This window comes from Rosa rugosa, chromosome 7 (genome assembly GCF_958449725.1).
Source record: "Rosa rugosa chromosome 7, drRosRugo1.1, whole genome shotgun sequence".
NCBI classification, from domain to species: domain Eukaryota; kingdom Viridiplantae; phylum Streptophyta; class Magnoliopsida; order Rosales; family Rosaceae; genus Rosa; species Rosa rugosa.
In genome coordinates this window covers 33,409,795-33,430,740 of record NC_084826.1, presented here as the reverse complement: position 1 = coordinate 33,430,740, position 20,946 = coordinate 33,409,795, and the positions used below count along the sequence as shown (strand labels likewise).

The following is a 20,946-nucleotide window of genomic DNA, read 5'->3' as shown; positions in this document are numbered from 1 at the left end:
ATAAAACAAACTTAACTTCAGACAACTTAGAAAAGCATTCTCATATGTACCAACATAATACAACTACTTTAAAAGAAGAAGAAAACCAGAAAACAGAATAAGCCAATTCAATTCAGGTCTAACTTATTGTAAGTATGTTTCCATATTCCACAAAAATATAAAGACCTTGCATTAGCAAAATATAACATATTGTCTAACATGTCCAAATGTAAACTATTGCTGCACACCTAGGATAATTAAGCAATATTACAAGGCATATATACTCACATAACTCACAACCACAAGCAGTATGTTAGAAGGCATGAGACATATTTGTAAGTTCATGTTCAAAGAAGAAACTAAGAGGTATACCTTAAGGATAGCAAGGGCAAGCTTAATTTTGTCCAGTGATACTATATGACTAGCTATACTATATGACCTTCTTCAACTCACAGATCTTTACACACCAAATACAGACCCTACATATTTGTGGGTATAAATAGTGTGTAAGTACATGGAAAAATCACAAACATAAGCAAAGAATCAAGATAGATCTCTGTACACCAACAAGATTCTATGAATAAGATCAATTAGACATGCCCACAAAATCTGCAAGTGTATTCCTCTATATCTAATCACATGACATGGTATACTTCTAGTGCCAATCAATTAACTTTCTAAATGTGTGAATTGAAGTTCTTTAATGTGCAGCTTGCTAGACCATTGTAAAAACTTAAGTTTAAGAACTATGCTTTTGATACTACTGTGCAAGAAAGAAACCAATTGAATAATCACATACAATGTCTTACCACTTCAAGAGAAACTCATTCCTAAAGTAACCAATGAAATCTGAAAAGTACTTCCAGTTTAAGTTTAGGGTTTATACTATAACTGAAAAAAAAAACTAAAACACAATTCTGCAATGTTTATTAGGTTAGCAAAACTAAAACACACAGAGATACTAATTAAACTGATAATCCTAACAAAGACTGCATACCATAATTCAATGTTTCATATACTACATACTTCAATTCGATACTTCTATAGTTACCTCAAGTAGAAACAAATAGTATAATTACACACCCAAATGGGTTCCCATCAAAATTTCATCACTTTGTTTACCAAAGGACATAAAAAGACAATAAAATCTATATTTCAAGCTATAACGTACAACACCTGCAGCATAATACAACAAACCTATGTTCATTTTACCTAAGAATGAACTATTTCAATCAATCAGAAACAACAATACCATAATATATAATCAATAAACCCAATCATATCAGACAACCCATCAAGACTCGATGAAACTAAAAACGAAGAACTTACAAGGCAAGAGAGAGAGAGAGAGATAAGCTGAAAATGGAAGAGTGCGACCGACAAAGCGAGAACCCGAACTTGTACAATCAAGAGGTGCTTTGAGATGGTGCCTGCGTTACATGAAAGCGCTGTCAGTTCATGCTTTTGTCAAAAAACATAAAAAAATCAAAGTGTTGGCGGAGGCTAACAGAACAAGTTCAAAGTCTTGGAAGATTAAAGAAATAAATTTGGCGGTGGCTTTCTTGTCTTAATCAAGGCTAATCAAGGTGAACAAGACAAAAGGTTCAACCTTGTGGTCTGGAGTGTTGGAACAAAACAAAAGAAACAAAATTAATGAAAGCAAGCTTTGTTTCTTGAGAAATTTTAAATACACACCCCCAATTACTTAATACACACCCCATTCTCAATACACCACTCATTTAATTTATCATTATAATATTTTATTAAATACACAACCCAAAGTACCGAAAATACCCTTAATCTCAAAAATCATGAAATATTCTATTATTTGACTATATTAAGGCTACTATTTAGTATGATCAGTATAGGTTGACGTTTTGTAAATGCCCATACTGATTACTTGTGTTAAATATTGGGAAATCCTTACAGATTTATTACCGTTCCCTTCAAATCTTTAAAAACATGATAATAATAAACAAGATGAAGAACACACACCTCAACAGTGTGTTTGGATGAAGGAAAAAGAGATGATATTTAAAATGAAAATAAGCAGTTCATAACTTCTTAATATGAATTATCTCGTTTGACATTCTATACTTGGAAATTATGAATTTCTCTATGGAAAAAAATGAATGAATTGATTGTCCGAATTCTTCACTTCAATTTCCATCAAAATATGTATCATTTCGAATTTCCTTACAAAAGTTTACTTTTCTTACTTTATTAGTTTCCAAAGCAAGGTCATTTTCGTTTTCAATATTTTAACTTGTTTGAAATCTTCTTAATTTATTACACATTCCAAATTCTGAATAAATACAACCCAACAATAGAAATTGCAATTTATGGAATTCTAATTGATGGAGTGGTAGATTCCATCATTTTAAATTTCTCAAGAATTTATAATTATTTCATCTAAACACGACATAATTGAAGATTGTTGAGCGAGGTCTTAAGAATCTATGTCAATGGTCGAAATTGATATGATGAAGTGTGGAGAAGAAAGATGTATTACAGCGTCTAGGGTTTAGAAGAAGAGACGTAAAAAAGAATATAGGCGTGATTCGATTTTTTTTTCTTCTAATATATAGATATCTGTTTTGGACATTTAACCTACCTATAAAATTTGATTTGAAATATAAAATAATAGAGATGTGTATTAACTAATTAGGGGTGTGTATTTAAAATTTCTCTTGTTTCTTTGTAAATTAAAAGAAGAAGCTTTTGCATTCAGTACAAAAGCATCAAAATTGAAAACAACATCGGAGTTCAGAGGCAATGATTACCAGGCCACAATGAAAGGGTAGGTGTTTTGTCTCTCCAGAACATCAACAATCAAAAGAGTGAAATTGGGGATAAGAGTTCATATGATTCAAACCTTAAAACTGGGCGAGTGAAGCAAATTTGGTCACACTGTGTTCTTGCTGGGAGATGGCTTTCAGAAAACTTGAATACCCAAACTTAATTCGCCGGAATCGCTTACCCAAACTTCTATACCCCAAGCTTTCTTTGCCAGAATCGCCGGAGGATGAGCGAGAGAGAGGGTGAGCTTGAGAGGGTGAAAGGGCCAGGGTGGATTGAGAGATTGAGGTTCATGAGAGTGAGAGCATGCGAGGGTGACAGTGACTGAGAGTGAGAGGCAATTGTTTTTGTGGATCTAGGGTTTGTTTTTTTTTTTTTTCAGCTAAGGGAAAGGGTTAATTTGTTCTGTAGCAAAACGAGAGGGAAAGCTCGGTTTTGTTTTTCAGCTAAGGGAGGGAATACGTTAGATTAGGGTTTCGAGGATTTTCAACGCACCAAATTAATTGAATATTTTTTTTAGGGGGTTTTCAGACAACATATATCATTGTATGTGTTGTCCCAAATTTTGCAAATTTCAATTTTGAGCCTGTGTTGGCTGAGGGAAATAGAGACGACCAGTTTAATTCGTATGTTGTCTGACGTACTCAGACGACATATAAATTCAATATGTCGTCTGATTCACTTTCTCCTATGGTGCCACCACCCTTCCCCCACCAAAACTGACTTACTTTTGACTGGAATTTCTTGCACACCCCCATTGACAATTGGAACACACTCATTGAATAAGTGGGAATAGCTTGAGCCACATCTTTAATCAAAACAAGCTTACCCGCTTTAGAGAGGAACTTCCCTTGCCAACCTTGTAAATGAACATCCAATCTTTGATTCATCTTTCTAAACATATCTTTCTTATTCCTGCCTATTGTTGTTGGGAGCCCAAGTATTTCTTATGGAAATCCATAACTGGTACATTAAAAATGTCCTGTATGTCAGTTTTCCTCTTATCAGAAACATTGGGACCAAAAGACAATACCGATTTCTGGAAGTTAATACGCTGCCTTGCTGCACTTTCATATAACAATAGATATTGCTTTAAATGGAGACAATCCTAGATGGTAACATTCACAAACAAGAGACTATTATCTGCAAATAATATGTGGGAGATAGATGGTGCAAAAGGAGCATCTCTAGCTCCATAAACCATCCCAACCTCATCCTCTCTAACAAGTAAGCCAGATAAATCTTCAGACACAAGAAGATATAGATACGGGGATAATGGATCGCCTTGGCGAATTCCTCTAGTTGGTCGAAAGTTCCCAACCGGTTGTCCTTTCCAAAGGATAGAAAAAGACACAGATTTAACACACCTTATCACTAAATTAATCCACACATCCACAAAACCCAACTTCTTCATGACTTCCTCCAAAAAACTCCATTCCACATGATCATAAGCTTTGCTGATATCCAACTTAAGCACCAATTTTCAGTTCGGGGTAGACTTCTGAACACGAATTGTATGCATTGTTTCAAAAGCTGCTATGACATTGTCTTTAATATTCCTACCTGGAACAAAAGCACTTTGGGTGCTAGAAATAATCTCAGGCAAATACTTCTTCAGTCTATTAGCCAAAGTCTTGGAAATCAATTTGTATACAATTGAACACTCCGATTGGCCGAAATTTAGTAACATGCTTTGGACTGCTGATCTTTGGAATAAGAGAAATCAGGGTATGGTTGAAATCATCCATCTTCTTCCCATCATTTAAAACACACAAGCAATAATCACAAACTGCATCTCCAACAATTGACCAGTAGGTTTTAAAAAATAAAGCTGATATACCATCCAAACTTGGAGATTTTGTAGCACCCATATGTTTCAGAGCCACCTCCACTTCCCATCTCTCGGATTTTTGAAGCAGCTTGCAATTCACTTCGTCTGATACCTTCCTCGAAATGGTGTCAAGAACCAACTCCATATTATTGCATCCTTCTGACGTATATAGATTCGAGAAATAAGACACAAATGCATTTTGCACAGCTGTCAACTCCTCACACCAAACTCCGGCCTCATCAAATACACCCATTGCTGCCCCCGACCCTTAGCAACCACATGGAAAAACTTTGTATTTTTATCTCCCTCCTGTAGCCATTGGCCACGAGATCTTTGCTTCCATAAGACTCCTCATACTTAGCATACTTCTCTAGGTCCTTTTTGATGGCTGAACGTTGACCTCTATCTGCCTCTGTGGTAATGTCAATAGGAAACTTTTGCAAAGCAAACTTTAACTCTTCAATCTTCCTTGGAACATGTCCCACCACTTTCTTGTTCCAATCTTGTAATCTTTCAGCACAACTATGAAGTTTAGAAAATAAGTCATTAGCTTCCATAGCTTCCCATACCTCTTTGACAATAGACCCACACTGTTCTTCCTTTACCCAAAAACTTTCAAATAAAAATCTCATTCTAGTCTTCTGTTTTTGAGGTAAACCAGTCCCTAACAAGTCAAAGAGAAGAGGAAGATGGTCACTTGCACCAATATCCAAATGAAACACATGTGCTTGTGGAAAAGATAAAGTTGCAGCCGGATTCAAGAAATCCCTATCTAACCATTCAGAAACCGTCCCATTGCTCCAGGGGAACAAGGGACCAGTAAAATCAATTTCTTTAAGGCCACAATCATTGACTACCTGCCCAAACCTCTCCATTTGACAAACAGATCGCAACCTACTAGCACTTTTCTCTTCATCCCTTAATATTTCATTAAAATCACCAAAAACAATCCAATCATCCATAGACATTGTGTGAAAGAGACGTTGCAAAACCTCCCAAAAATGATGCCTCTCACTCGTTGCAGGATTACCATAGAAACCAGTAACCCGTAACCTCTTACCATTAACCACTACCACTCCATCAATGAACCCCGGCGAGGAATCTGCTACATCAACATGTAACCCATCCTTCCGTAACAATGCTAACCCTCCTCCTTTCTCCCTTGTTCTTTCCACCACCCTACAATTATTATAGCCAAGAGAACCACACAACTTAATCATCGCATCTTTCTTCTTCTTAGTCTCCATTAAGAAAACTAAGTTGGAATCTTGAGCCCGAAGTAGCTTCTTCAGGGCATTGAATGTGGACGGGTTCCCAAGCCCGCGGACATTCCAGCTTAAGAAATTCATGGTTCGTGGTGGGCCCGTCCCTCGGGTCTCACCACTTCAGTTCCAATCACAGTAGAACTAATTCCACCTTTTACCAAGCTGTGCTTTGAATTCTTTGTAGGTGATCTAAAGATCAGACGCTTGCTAGGCGAGCAAGACATCACAAAGTCTTTCACTTTCTCACGTTTACTAGGAGAGGGTTTCTTCTGCTTCTGATCGCTTTCTACATCACTAGAAACTTTCTTACTCTACCCACCTCCTCTCCTCCTTCCACCTTGATTACCATCTGCAACTTTTTTTACCCTTGATCTCATTCTTAGTACTTTGAGTTTTAGAGACAGCAGAAAGACGTACACCTGCCTTCATCACTTCTTCCATAACCGGAGCATCAACTAAATTAGGCAGGTTAACCTTACCATCACCCACATTCACACCCTTCGGTGGGGCATCAATCATAATCACTTCATTTACAACACCAGTCCTGATTTACGTATCATGATTATCACACACCAATTTTCGCCTTTTCGCCTCACCAACCTGTTCGATGCCACATACAGCTCCAACCTTCCTACCATCAAAGACAAGTTCCTTATCCTTCCCTTTAGCCCTATCTCAAACCACCCACACACCGGAATATCTGGAGCTTTCATTGACCACATTTTCTTCCCTACATTCAAACCAAAAGAATGACCTTGCAACTGACCATGAGGATCAATAGAGAAAACATCTTTAGCCAGTATCTTCCAACGTCCAAATTTCACCTCTGTAATCTTCCCTTCCAGTCTAGCTGCACAGTTTGCCCCAACATGATCCAATAGACCACAGTATGGACAAAAGTGCGGGAGATGTTTGTATTTAAACTTCACTGTGCACAGAGAAGCCTCCCGTGGATTGAGTTGCATATGAATTCCCTTTGTCAAAGGTTCACAAATCTTCAACCCCACTCGGATTCTAAGAAAACTTATTGTACCATCACCAAAAGAACCTAGATCGGTGTCAATATATCTTCCAATACTCCTTCCTATCTTCATATCTGTCTCCTCTATGAGAAACGTAGGTGGAAGACCTCGAGCCCTAATCCAAAAATTTTGCATCAGCAGAGACACCTCGCCTGGATTAACAAGGCTAACAGGACCCGCCCCGAATTTCACCCTGAAATTCGAGGTGGCCCTGTGGGGCCCACCTTAGAAATAACTCTACCAAAAATTCGGCAGAGTCACCCCTAAAATGGACTACCCAAAACCTGTAGAAACACATTCACACTTCTAAACAACCCTCCAAAAACTCCTGGAGCCACCCTGCTCCCAAAACCGAACAACTCCACAATTTAGAATAACAAATTATCCAAGTATCTCAAGTTACAAACAAGTCAAAGCTTACAATATTAATACAAAAGTCTCATGGTTATCAGAGCGGTCTAAAGCCACAAAACAAAGGTATACAAAGTAGGTTAGCAAGTAACCTACGAAGGATAGATGGCAGTGGTGGTGCTAAGCCTCAACTCCTAAAGCCGAACAGTTACACTGCGAACTGGGCATTTGAAACCGAAGGGCCCAGGGGAAAGTACATAAAAACGTTAGCATGAGTGGACAAAAATAAGTAATTGTAAAGAAAAGAGACTTTATGCTTTCCCACATTTATTCCTTAAAAAAAAAACTCGATGCATGCAACAATGGTAAAACATTTATCTTTAAAAAGCGAGAACCTCATAAAGACATGCCAGCCCCGCTAGTTAAGGGAAATTGGCCTAGCCCCGCTAGTCAAAAATAATATAAGAAGTAAGGGAAGATGACAGCCATACAGTGAGCCTCCCAGGCTCAGGTGATAGCCTCCCAGGCTAAAGTACTCCCATACTCCCGTATATACCCTTACGCCACTATGTGTGGCGATTAGGATACTGGGCTTCAGTATTACTGTCACAAAGGCAGTAACCAGCGCCACAAAGGCGGACGGGCTTCCGTGATCCCATCACGCTGCCACAAAGGCGGACTCAATGCTAGCATGATAAAAATCACCCCAAGGTATGGCACAAGAAAACATATCCGAAAATCCAGTAAATCCATAAATACATAAGGCTTCCCCATCTCTCGCAAATGAATTTCCAACGACGTGTCCCACACGCCAAGATAATCTCAAGTTCAAAATCAGAAAGGCGAGATCAAATTATAAATCGTAAATCAGAAACAAAACCAAATCCAAAATCATTATTAAGGCATTCCCAATGCCAAAGCCGAAAGTCAATAATAAATAAGAAATATAACTCCATCGAAAACCCCATTTCGAAAATCTTTTAAAAATCTCAAATCGACGAATAGAAATATAATATATAATTCCGGAAACCACCTCGGAAAATAATTCGTCGAAAATCAATAAAAATCGTAAATTCAAATTCAAGCGTAGAAAACTCTCGTTCTAAAATCATGAGGGAAAATCCTATCAATATTCCAAATATATATATACCAAAACCAAATAATATCGAAACTAAAATAATATGCTCGACAAAATATTATGATAATTAAATAAGGCATTAATCCAAGAACAAACGCATGCATCATTGTTTAAAACAAAAGTCCACTCACAGTATACGACTAACGTGGTACCCAAGCGTAACGATCCTCGTCAAGCGATGGGTCGGTACCTCGTCCTGTACACAATTATATTCCGTAAACAACAATTCAACGAATAAATACGATTCTAAAACTGTTCGCTCAAAAATCGTCCCGGCAGCGTGTCACTGGGCCGAGGGCTTCTTTGGCTTACACGTGTCCTTTTGGAGTGGTGACCTGTGAGCGGGCGTGCCAACTTGCGGCCGGTAAGCCAAGCGAGGTTTTGTTATAGATTGTAGATCTTGCGCCTATCTAACTTCTGATCAGTTGATTGTGGGCCGAGGAATGATCAATCTCGGCCGTGGGGTTCTCTCTGCCTTGAATGCAAGGACTTTAGAACGGATCGGCCTTAACTAGCCGCAGTCTTCGTGTTGTGTAACTCGGTGATTAAGGTGAAAGTGAAGTGATGATAATTCTTTTTGTGATTTTGTATAAAGTAAATGACGTAAAGTAAATAACAACAAATAAATAGCATAAACGAAAGTGCAGGAAAGTAAAGGTGCAGCAAATAAAGTGCAGGAAGATAAAGAACAAGAATGTAAATCGCGGGAAATAAAGTGCAGCAAATAAAGTGCAGGAAGATAAGCTGCTTGAATGTAAAGAGCAACAAAGTAAAGTGCAGGAAAGATAAATACCAGTAAAGAAAGCGATAAGATAAACAAGTAAAGATTGATAAGTGTTGCTGAATTGTTGAATTGTATTGAGATAAAATTTGAGTAATCGCGTAGAGCGTTTGGTCGAGGACCTTTAACAATGAATCCTATGGTCCTTTTTATAGTGAAGCTAAACTACTGAATGAAGGAAAAGAAGCAATCTCGGCCTTTACCGCTAAGACCGCATTGATTACAAATATAACAGTATTCATGTTTGTGATATTTTTGACGTTATCAATGATTGATTATTTCATGAGCAATCAATTAGGTCTTGTAACTGATGATTGGCAATAACACCTCCTGATGCTCATTCAAGTTAATTGCCCCAAACTTTGGTAACGTTTCTCCCGCGGTCATTCATTACGACTTGTGGGTCCGCGGTCATTCATTACGCCTTGTGATTCATTTGATCTCTCCCGATTTAATAACGGCTCTCTGCACACGTTATCTTCGATCATAAATTTGACAATAAACATTTAATGTGCCGCGGCTAATTTGCCGCGGTCATTCATTAGGCCTTGCGGGCCGGGCCCACCTATCTGCTACAACGGCCTTGCCAAATATAGGTTCAAACAAAAACGAAACCCGAAAACCCCACGTAAACCAATAGCTCCATTTCTTTCCTGATTCAAGCCAAACTTCACTACTAATATCAATCTGTCGATTAAAGCATTCGATATCAGAAACAAGGGAAATCTGAAGGTCGGATTCCCAAAAATCGACATCCGAAACTCCAAACTTTGGAAATTTACAATCAATGTCAAACTTCTCCCAAAATTCACCAAAAACACATATTAAACCTCTACAACAATTATAGGATTTAATTAGCTAAAAAAAATCGAAATTAAAAAGCTGCCCTACGCGCCGTCGCCACCAGCTTCAATGGCCACCAAATTTTGGCAGCAGCTTCGTCTCAACCATACAAACAACTTTCTCAACTACAACAAATCCAGAAAACGACTAGAAGTACCTCAACAATTAAGGAGAAGCTTGAACCCGAATCGTGAATAGTGACCCATAGCTTCCAGCCGTCAGTTCTTCCTCCACGTTTCGATTCTCGGCAAAAGCTTTGGGGAGGATGGTCTACGTCTCAAGCCGCTTCTGATCGGCCAAGTTTGGCTGGTTTTGGTGGCCGGAAGCTGAAGAATGAGGCGTTGACCAGAATCGGCACCGTGGTGTTCTCGGCCTTGGGTCTTCGTTTTCCGGCCAAGACGCCGTGATCTACCACCGAGGGGAGGTTGGGTACGGGCAGAGGAGTCGAAAGGTGCGGGCCACACGTTCCCAGGTGGTCAGAGTAAGAAGTTGTAGAGATGAGGTCGAAGAGAGAGTCTGAGAGAGTGACGTGGAAGGAGAGAGAGAGAGAAGACGCGGGGAAGGAGAGAGAAAGAAAATGTTACCAACCACAGTGAAAAATTCAAATATATACTATCTACCATATACAGTAACTTTTGTATTTCGCTCATAACTTTCGCATACGAACTCCAATTTTTACGTACCACATATGCAAGCGCTCGGTTTAATGTCCTCTACAACTTTCATGAAGGAAATTTTCTCAAATTTTGACCCGAACAAAAAGTCAACTTTTAGGGCCACTAAAAGTATCGAAACAAAGTAAAAAGTGAAGTAGTTGTCGTTTACCATCCGGATGACTAGTAAACGGGTAAATTGAGATACGGGAAGTTACAAAGGCCATTAGAAGGAACCAGTGCCAACAATGCGTTATCGAACGACCAAGGACTCCCATTCAAATTTCTTTGACAATCACCTTCAGATCTAAACAAAAAGACAAACCTACCTGAATCTTCCCAGTCAAGAATGGAGAACTCCTCTTTCGTAGTCTAGATCTTCTTTAGAACACTTCTGAAGGACTCCTTATTCACACTCCTATTAGAAAGGACCTTACCGACCAGCCAAAATCTCCTGGCCATAAGCGCAGTAGAATCCTCCACCGTAATAACTTCCAACTCCTCCTCATCACGAATGGCAAGCAGCCATGAGAAATCTCCCATAACCTCTTCCATCCAAAGGAACTAACTCACCCCTGTCGACCACAACCACGTACACCAATAGATACATGAGCCACCACATACACAGAGAGTACACGGGTAGCGCCGCCACAAGGTGGTACTCACCGGTTACGAAACCCTAGTTTTGACTAAACCCTAACTCTGTCTCGAGAAGGGACTCACTGCTTTACCTATATTGAATTATTGTTGTTAAGTATTATGAATATATTTTTCATTCAAATAAATCACAAATTCTCTATGCATTGATATGCCAAATGTAGCACGCAATTTAACCCTTCAAAGTGTAGTTGTCAGAATAGAATAAGTAGAAAATCATTCAAGTCGGGGATTAGGGGTACACCTGTAATTGCATAAACAAATAAATAATTAAGTATAATGTATTATTTACAAAAATAAAACAAAGAATAAAAGAATATAAACATAATCATAAATGGGGGATATTTAGGTTTTGAAATTTAAAATCAAAAGAAACAAAAATAAAAACGTAAAATACATATACAGGGGTGAAAACGCAAGGAACAAAGATCAAAACTACAATCATATGTATGAAATCCAATAACAATTCCTATATTTGATTTTCTATGTCATGAGAAAGAAGTTGACCATGTGAAACGTTAGTAAGCAAACGATTTCCCATATTTTACTTTCCTTGAATAATTAATCTAAGTGAAAGCACCTAAATTAATCTTATTGAACATGCAATCATAGTCTAGAAAACTAGCTAATCAAGAACACATTCAACGCATGAAGAACAAAGAAAAGATGTCAACCAAAGTGCACAACTTAGTATGAAAAGGTTCATCTTTTTTGCAATCCTCCTTAATTGATTTCGACCTTTGTCCAAAGTCTTTACTACCTATGAAATAGGTTTACAAAACTATTAGGTGAATTGTTTACCTTAATCTAGCTCCAATTACATGCATATATCCTAATCGTGCACTCAAAGAACACATACATATAAAAGTTTTCTGTAAAACAAAATCAATTAAGCAATCTCACATAAGCAACATAGAAATCAACATATAGAATTCGCAACTTTATTTCAAAACATATAAATGGGTTTTAAACTTTGGCCTTAACGTCATGTTAACTAGAATTTATAGTTTTGTGAAATCAAACAAAGGAAAACTAAAAAGTTTACAAAGAAAAAATGAAATACACCGTGAAAGATGAATGACAAAGCCTTGAGATGCTGAACTTGAAGATCCTTGAAAGCAAACAATCTTCTAGGGACGCACAAGGGTGGATAGTGGCTAGGAACTTGATGTATTGCATGGCTTCTTCTCCTCCTTGCTTGAAAACACAGAACTTCTAAAGACTAGAGAATGGCACTGATTTTTGGTGTGTGAAAGAATGAAAAAATTGATGAGGCTTGACGTTAGAATGGTTTATATTTATAGGGGACAGCAAGCCTTAGTCCCCAAGTGTTGTCAATTTTAATTTAGTACTCGCAAGTGCACGAATCAATTGTAGAATAGATGTGCAAGCACGAGGTCATTCCCTCAAGGACTGATTGAGACAATTTTGTTATGACAAATGTGCTATACTTAAGTGAAAGAAACTGATTTTTATGATGTGATTGAGTTTTAAACAGAAAATTAAAGAAAGAAAAACTAAAATTAAAGACAAGAATGAGCAATGAGATTCTTTAGAGTTTAAGAACAGATTATGAAGATGCTAAAGCATTGAATCCACCACCTAATACTTCTATCCGATTCTCTAGTTGATAACAATTGAATTCCCTAGATTTCATGCTAAAGATTTCCGTACATAAGCGTTATTGATCCCAGACATATGCCAAAGTTCTTCTAACCTATGAATTCCAACTTATTGATCCTGTATAGAACTCAAGTAGCCAAACTATAATTTACTCCACTTAATGATCAGGTTCAAGCAAACATGTTCAACTCCATTAAGCACAAAAGAACTAGAAAATCATGCAAACAAGAATATCGACTATGATCAAGCACTTGTATTCTTCATTCACAACTCTTTAATCATAAGATTGAATTATCTTTTGGCACCCTAGAAAACATCTACTCATTGATCAAGCATCATGTTCTCCAACCAAATAACTCATAAACAAAACCTAGGTCTTATTGATCCCGAGCAAAGATTTTGAATAAAAGTTCTATTTAAACGGTGATTAAGAGTTTAACTTAGAATTCCAGAAATTCAATAGCAAACCAACTAAACAAATAGAATAGTCATACTAGGAGCTTCATCTCAGCCTAGCTTAGAAGTTTAGCAATCCATAACTATGAAAAGTAGGACTAGAATCAAAGAAAACATGAAACAATCAATGGAAGAATTGAGGAACTCGGGTCAAGCGATGGTGAGAGCTTTTATTCTCCTCGTTCTTTGCGGAATCTGCTGCCTCTTGTATCCCTAGACGTTCTAGGTTTTCTGCCTTGTATGTCCCTCCCAATTCCTACTTGACTTGGGCTTCTTAGGTCTTCTAGTCCAACTTGGAGTAAATTTCTTCTCTCCAAAGAAACGTAGGGTTATTAAAGTCAATGCAAGAAATTACTCCAAATATGTCAGACACGTTCAGCCTTGTTCCATTCAAGTGCTAAGAACAACATATTTGGGCCTCACAAGTCAGATTCCAAAAAGATATGCAAAATCCGTCAGAATCTGCCTTTCCGAACTAGGTTCACTTAAATCATCATAACTTCCTCCAGAAAAATGCGAATCCACTTCCGTAAAATTCCTCAGAATGCTAACATCCGTATCTTTGCAATGGTATAAGGCTCGCCTGCTAATTACTTGTGAGAAGGTACAGTTTAATCCTCAAAGTTAACGCACAACAGAGACGATTCTGGACACTCAGGATAACAAGCACCCTTTCAATCCTGAGTTTGACTTTAAGCTCCAAATCTTTCTTTTCTCCAATTTAACCTACAAAACACAAACACAAAGTAAATGACTCAAAAATGATAAGAACTAAGCCTAGAATCCTACATTTAAGGGTATAAAAATGTATGAAATTATGAACCTATCACCAAGTCTTCTAGATCCTTCTTTTAATTTCTAGGAATTATCTGATTGATCCACACAGTTCCAACCAATCAAATAAATCCATGTAAGCTTTTCTGCGTCAACCAACCAATGAGAAGTCTCTAAAATCTTGGAGAAGATATATTTGCTAAAATAATATGGGATATGTGAATTACTTTGTGAATTACCAATGAGAAGTCTCTAAAATCTTGGAGAAGTCTCTAACCAACCAATGAGAAGTCTCTAAAATCTTGGAGAAGTCTCTAAAGTCTCTAAAACCTTTGTGAATTACTTTCTAATTTTGACTCAAACTATCTTAAAGCTATTCAAATTTCTAAGAATTAATTACACATTAGTGAATGGGGATATGTTAAAAAGGTCCACGATAAGATGGAATGATAAATAAGGTAATTTTTGATCAGGAAAAGACTTTTGAGGCTAGTCATTTTTATAAATATCTTTTGTGTCCCGAAGCTGACGTAGGTAAAGTTTAAAATTTACTTTTGTCGTAGGAAAACCTCTTCTAAGCCTTGAAATAAAAATAAACTAGCCTTCAATATGTCACAACTTCACCTAACGGCCTCCTGCCTAACGGTTACTAAAACGGGTGGAATCACCGCTGTTTGTTTCTAAAACATGGCAACAAAGGTTTCATTTGAAGCAGCAAATTAAAACTTCAACTTAGGAGATAATAACAGAAACTTAAACACTAATTAATAATTAACAGAAAATTAAAAGCTTGACGAAGTGGATGAGCAATCTGAATTTATTAATTATTCAAACATAATTACATGCTAAGAATTCAGAGCCCCACTCTTAGGTATAAACAGCTAAAAATTGTATAGGTATTCATAATTGGGAGAATTTTAAGAACAATACATGAACTATTGCCCACTGAGAATTACAGTTATTATGCTTTCAAAACTCAAAACTATCACAATAGTACATGACTTAACAAACCCGACACTCTTTTAGTACATGCCGCCAATAACACCGTTAATTCTATTTTTTTTTCTTCCCATTTTTCAAAGGGTAAATTAGTATTTTTGTTCTCTCTCTCTGATGCCGCTTCATCACTGACGTCTCCAATGAATGTATCATGAACAGAGCTCCTTGCACCAACATTGCATCTTCCTTGAGAGCTGGGCGAGGTCGCGGAGGAAGGAGTCAAGAACCTCGTAGCGAAGCATGGTGATTGACTTGAAGCATATAATCTCACAAGCGTACGAATCATGTCGAGTAAGGGAAATATTTGGGCCTTAGTTTATTGTACCTCGGGGATTAGTGCCTAACCCACAATCATTGGGTGATCGGAAATAAAGAGACTTAACAAACAAAAGAAGAACTAAATAAACAAAAATTCTACTCTAACCAATGCTCGGTTTTGGTTTTCACCAAAGCCTAATCAAAACTAAGAGTTTAGTGGTGGATATGCACAAATGAGTGGAAGAGTTCAATGTTTGGGAGTTGATTTTAACTTAACACAAAGTAATGAAATGTAAAGCAATAAAAATAAAAATAAAAATGAAATGTAAACAATAAAAATGAGAATGTTGGCTGCTAGGGAGACTCCTTCACCTAAATCTCATGTGTTGGAAGCTAATCTAATGTAGATGCGAATTTCCTACTTTGGCGGTAGTCGTATTCAAGGAGCGAGGTTCAAGGCTCAAGGACCAAAATTCTCTTTCATGGTATTCCTACTCCGGTTCAAGGGTTGTAGGAACTCACTTGACATGAATTAGAGATAGGTCAAGGGTCACTAACTCACACTAAGAGGCCTAGAGATCGAGGAATTATACTACTAAGCGACCTGCCCAAGCAATCACGCAACGGGTGTAAATCACTATGCTTATAAGCCCTCGAATACTAAATTGAACATTTCTAGCTTAGGAATTAGAGGGGGTCAAGCCTCTAACTCCGTCCTAGAAATGCTCAAAATACACACCCTAGAGTTGACTAGGCTCCTAGACATGCATTTCAACCCAATAATAATTGATATAAGCATCCATAATATAAAATTGCATCATTACATTAAATTAAACATCTTTTACACAAGATTTGGGTTAGGGCACACAACCTTAACCCCCAACAACGAAATTACAAAATTCAAAGAGAAAAGAGTATAGAAGTGTAGGAGAAAACAAGGGTATCCACAATTAGCTACAAAGCTAACATGAGTATCCTTGAATTATAACTCCCACAATTACCCCAAGTCTTGAATCTTGTAGAGGAGAAGCCTTTGATGAATCCTTGAAGTTTTGGCTGAGTCCTTCAATTCTCTAAAATAAAACTAACACAAATATGGAAAATGGAGAAGGAGGAGAGGAGAGGGCAGCAGCCCTTCCCTAAGATTGTTTGCGGCGCTGTTGGTGATCCCCCATAGTTAGGATCAAAATGATGAGGGTTATCTCTATATATCTGAGAACAAAAATATGATTGGTTTGGGCTGTAGCGGGAAGAAGGGAATGGGTTTGAGAGTTCGGTGGGCCGCAAGGATTGGGTGGGTTTGATTAATTATCTCTAGGCGTGTATTTTCAACAGAGTCCAATGGGCGGTCAGTGAAGAAAAGAAAAAGAAAGAAAAAAAATGGATAAGGCACGTGGTGGTGGTGAAAAGAAATGTGAACGTGCAACATTCATAATTTCATTCATCTCCTTATTTTTTTTTTCTTTTCCTTCTTTGAGGTTGGCCACAGTTGACCGCGTAATTTCGTCATTTTGCTGAAAATTCCATTTGCTTCACTTTTGCTCATTTTTCTCAATTTCTGCAGCTCCGCTTATTTCCTACAAATAAATAAAAGTAGATTAACTACATGTTAATTGACTTAAGGATTAGCTTAATTCACGTGTTTAGAGCAACTCCAACAGCTTCCCTATATTTTTTGTATTATAGGAAAGCAAAAGTCAAAGCTTTAGCCTCTTTTTCTTCTCCAACTCCAACAGATTCCCTATTTTATAGCAATCCCTAAAATCTCCATTATTCCTCCTTAAAATTTTAGAGATTGCTGTAAATTTAGGGAATTTGGTTTTCTCTTTCCTCACTTTCTCTAAAATGGAGATAGTTATAGGGAATCTGTTGGAGCAAAAGAGACTCATTTTTCCCAAAAATAGATAAAAATTAAAATATAGGGAAGCTGTTGGAGTTGCTCTTATAATGCAATTACATACATAAAAATGCGTGTAATCAGCGATGAGCTCGTCGGAGCAGAGGGTTTTGCTGAAGTAGACGGCTGTTACGTCCCGAACCTAAATTTACCTGTTTACTAGTCATTTGGACGGTAAACGACAATTATTTTCACCTTTTACTTTGTTCGATACTTTCAGTGGCCCTAAAAGTTGATTTTTTTTTTTAATCATTTTTTGAGAAAATTTCCTTCATGAAAGTCGTAGAGGACATTAAACCGAGTCTGTGCATATGTGGTTTGTTAAAATCAAAGTTCATATGCGAAAGTTATAAGTGAAATACTAAAGTTACTGTTGGAAGTAAGTGGTATAAATTTAAAAAATTACTGTGGGTAGGTTAGTTCTGACCTACCCGGTAACTCTCTCTCTCTCTCCTCCCCCGAGCTCTGTCTCTCCCCGTTCCACTATTCACCACTGCAACTCCTCTGTCTGGCCACCTGAGTGCGTGCCACCAGCACCGTTTGATTCCTTTCTTCATCCTCAACACATCTGCGATGGAAGCTCACGGCGTCTTGGCCGGAAAACGGAAAACCAAGGCTGAGAATTTTACTGTAGCAGAAGAGGTCAACATCGTTTTCTTCCAATTCCGGCCACCACAGGCGACCAAACTAGGTTCTTTGGAAGCGCCTTGGGCCATCCTTCATGCTCCTCAAATCTCTTGCAACAAATCGAAGTGTGGAAGGGGAAATCACGTCGAGAAATTTTTCTGCACTATTCCCCGTCAGATTTTTAGGGTTGCTTGGTTTCCGGCCACTTCAAGGTATTTTCTGACTTTGTCACAGTTGAGAAATTTGTTGGAAATGTTGAGATGATGTTGTACATGAAATTTGGTGGCCGGAGGTGGAGGTTGCCAGCCCACGAGCCGCCACTGTTGGTGACGCGTGGAGGCGCGTAGGGCCAGTTTTTAATTCCTATTTTTGGCTAAATAATTCAATCGTGAGTTGTAGAACATGTAGGTGTGTTTTTGGTGAAAATTGGAGAAGTTTGATATCGATTGTGAATTTTTGAATTTTGGAGTTTCGGATGCCGATTTATGGGAATCCGACCTTCGGATTTCCCTTGTTCCCGCTATGGAATACTTTAGTCGACAGATTGATATTAGTGGTGAAGTTTGGGTTGAATCCGGAAAGAAATGAAGATATTGTTTTACGAGGGGTTTTGGGTTTTGTTTTAGAATCGTAGTTTAATTGTCAATTTGTCATTTACGGAATATAATTGTGTACAGGACGAGGTACCGACTCATCGCTCGACGAGGATCCTTACGCTTGGGTACCACGTTAGCCGTATACTGTGAGTGGACTTTTGATTTTAAGTGATGCATGCGGTTATTTTTTCCGAATTATTGATTTAAGTATTTACCATTCTGTTATAACTTGACCATATATTGAGTTCGGAAATTGACTTTGGGTTATCTCGTGATTTTCACTTTCAATGATGATTTTTGGAGATTGATTATGATTCATTTAGGTTACTTTTTCGGAAGTGGATTTTGTATTACTATTTTGTGTGATTTTGAGTTCCGATGATTTATCTCTGATTTATAATTATTATTTTCGACTTATGTCTTGTTGACGGATTTTTGAGTATTCTTTTGGCGTGTGGGACACGTCGTTGTTTCATGTGATTTATCATGCGATTTTTCGAGTACTGTTGGGAATCGTACTCGTGTTTTCATTTGCGAGATTTTGGGGAAGCTGTACTTGTTTTCAGTTTTCTATTGTTTTCTTCACCATGGGTCAATTTATTTAATTCTCCTCCTCACGTGGGTGTAGTCGAGCATTCTTAGTACTCCTCCCTACTTACTATGTGTTTGTGGGTGAGCTGAGCATAGAGCCTGGGAGGCTCTGATTCGAGCTTGGGAGGCTCCCTTCATTGCATGGTGATATTTTCTTCCCCATATTATTTTGTTACTTGACTAGTTGTTAACGTTAGTGATCCGTGGGATCTCTAGTTAGCTTTAGAGAGAGAGAGAGAGAGAGAGAGAGAGTGACACGAGATGTATAGTGGTTCATCTCCCGCCTTAGCGGGAGGCTACGTCCACTTGAATGTTTAACTAGTGTGTTGAGCCTTGCGGCCCAAGGGGATTACAAAAGATGTAATGGGATGGAGTTTAAGTGGGAGGAGGCATTCCTTTTATAGGTGAAGGAATGCTTCTCCTTTACATTTTCTTAGATGTGGGATATTAGAAATCACTATTCTAGTCTAGAAAACATGTTTGTGAAGGCAACTTGCAAGGCCGGAAAGGTGGCTTCCCGGCGACGGATTTGTGACTTCCAGATACCGTAGCGTAGCTTGAACATAGGGCTACAAGATGCAAGTAGCGGTTGGGCCTCACCATGGCTTGTGGGTGTCCCAAAGAGGGTGTTAATTATGCTTGGTGAGATAGCAAACTAGTCTTGCTAGTAGAGGTATGTACAAGTCCCCGAAGTCCCCAAGTAAGAGGAGCTTCTTGGTTGGGGAGTTATACACATGATGTCACCAAGCATAAGTAACCGGGCGGTACGGGGCCCCTACAAGTCCCCGAACTCCGTAAGCAAGAAGGGACTCGTTAACCTGCACGACAAAGACAAAAAATAGGCATATGTAGAATGCTTGTTGCATTGGGCAACAAATGTGAGTTGCATTGATATGCGTTGGCATATACGAATGTATGAGGTGCGTGATACATGGTCGTGTGAGCATATGGATTGCATATGATAAATGTGTGACGCGCGCAAGGAGACGAACGAGGTCGAGTTTGACGGGGTTACGCTCGTGAGATGTAAGTTGCATGAGTGCTGCGAAGGTATGCATTTGTAACTCATGAACGATGACCGCGCGTACGGTTGTGTCTGTTTGGTTTTCGCTCGTATTAATGGAACGCGAAAAGAATTTGATTTGTCGCAGTCGGTAAACGACAAATGGTAGAAAAATTCAATGTTCCATTAACGTGTGGTGTGTCGAGTAGACATGAGCGTAAAGCTCGAGGATTGCCGGGAAGGCATGAGCGGAAAGCTCGTGAGCGGGAAACTCGGGGTTGCCGGGAAGGCATGAGCGGGGAGCTCGTGGGTTGCTGGGAAGGCATGAGCGGGAAGCTCAAGGGTTGCCGGGAAGGCATGAACGGAAGCTCGGGGTGCCGAGAAGGCATGAGCGGGAAGCTCGTGGGTTGCCGGGAAGGCATGAGCGGGAAGCTCGTGGGTTGTCGGGGAGACATGAGTGGAAGCTCGGGGTGCATTAGTAATACATGGTGTTAGGTTGATTGGAGATGAGAAGTGCATTCAAGTGGGCCTTATGCCCCGCCAAAATCATTCCTCTACTACCTGGGCATGTGTGAAAAGAATTACCAAAAGAGTGAGAAAGGAGCCTGATGTTAATACTAGAACTCTTGGGCCATGTTCTAAACCTTGATGGAAGACTTGTGGTTGAAATTGAATTCTTATAAGTTGCTTGATTTCACATTTTACACCCTAACTTGTAAAAATCATGTTTTATACAAACATAGCTATACTTGGTGCCATATACTTTTAATCTTATTCAATTATTGTATTTCGTTTATTGTATA

The 20,946-nt window shown here is 38.5% G+C and overlaps 1 long non-coding RNA gene across 2 annotated transcripts in view; it reads left to right on the top strand.

Moving 5' to 3' along the window:
- LOC133722513 (uncharacterized) overlaps window positions 1–20,946 on the top strand; it is a 35,002-nt gene extending 14,056 nt beyond the window's left edge. Inside the window, exons 4-5 of one of the 2 annotated variants that reach the window (XR_009852811.1) lie at window positions 15,331–15,462; window positions 18,631–20,946. This is a non-coding gene — a long non-coding RNA (uncharacterized LOC133722513). Of the gene's footprint in view, window positions 1–15,330; window positions 18,166–18,630 lie in introns of both variants that reach the window. The other variant, XR_009852812.1, reaches the window with a different exon arrangement.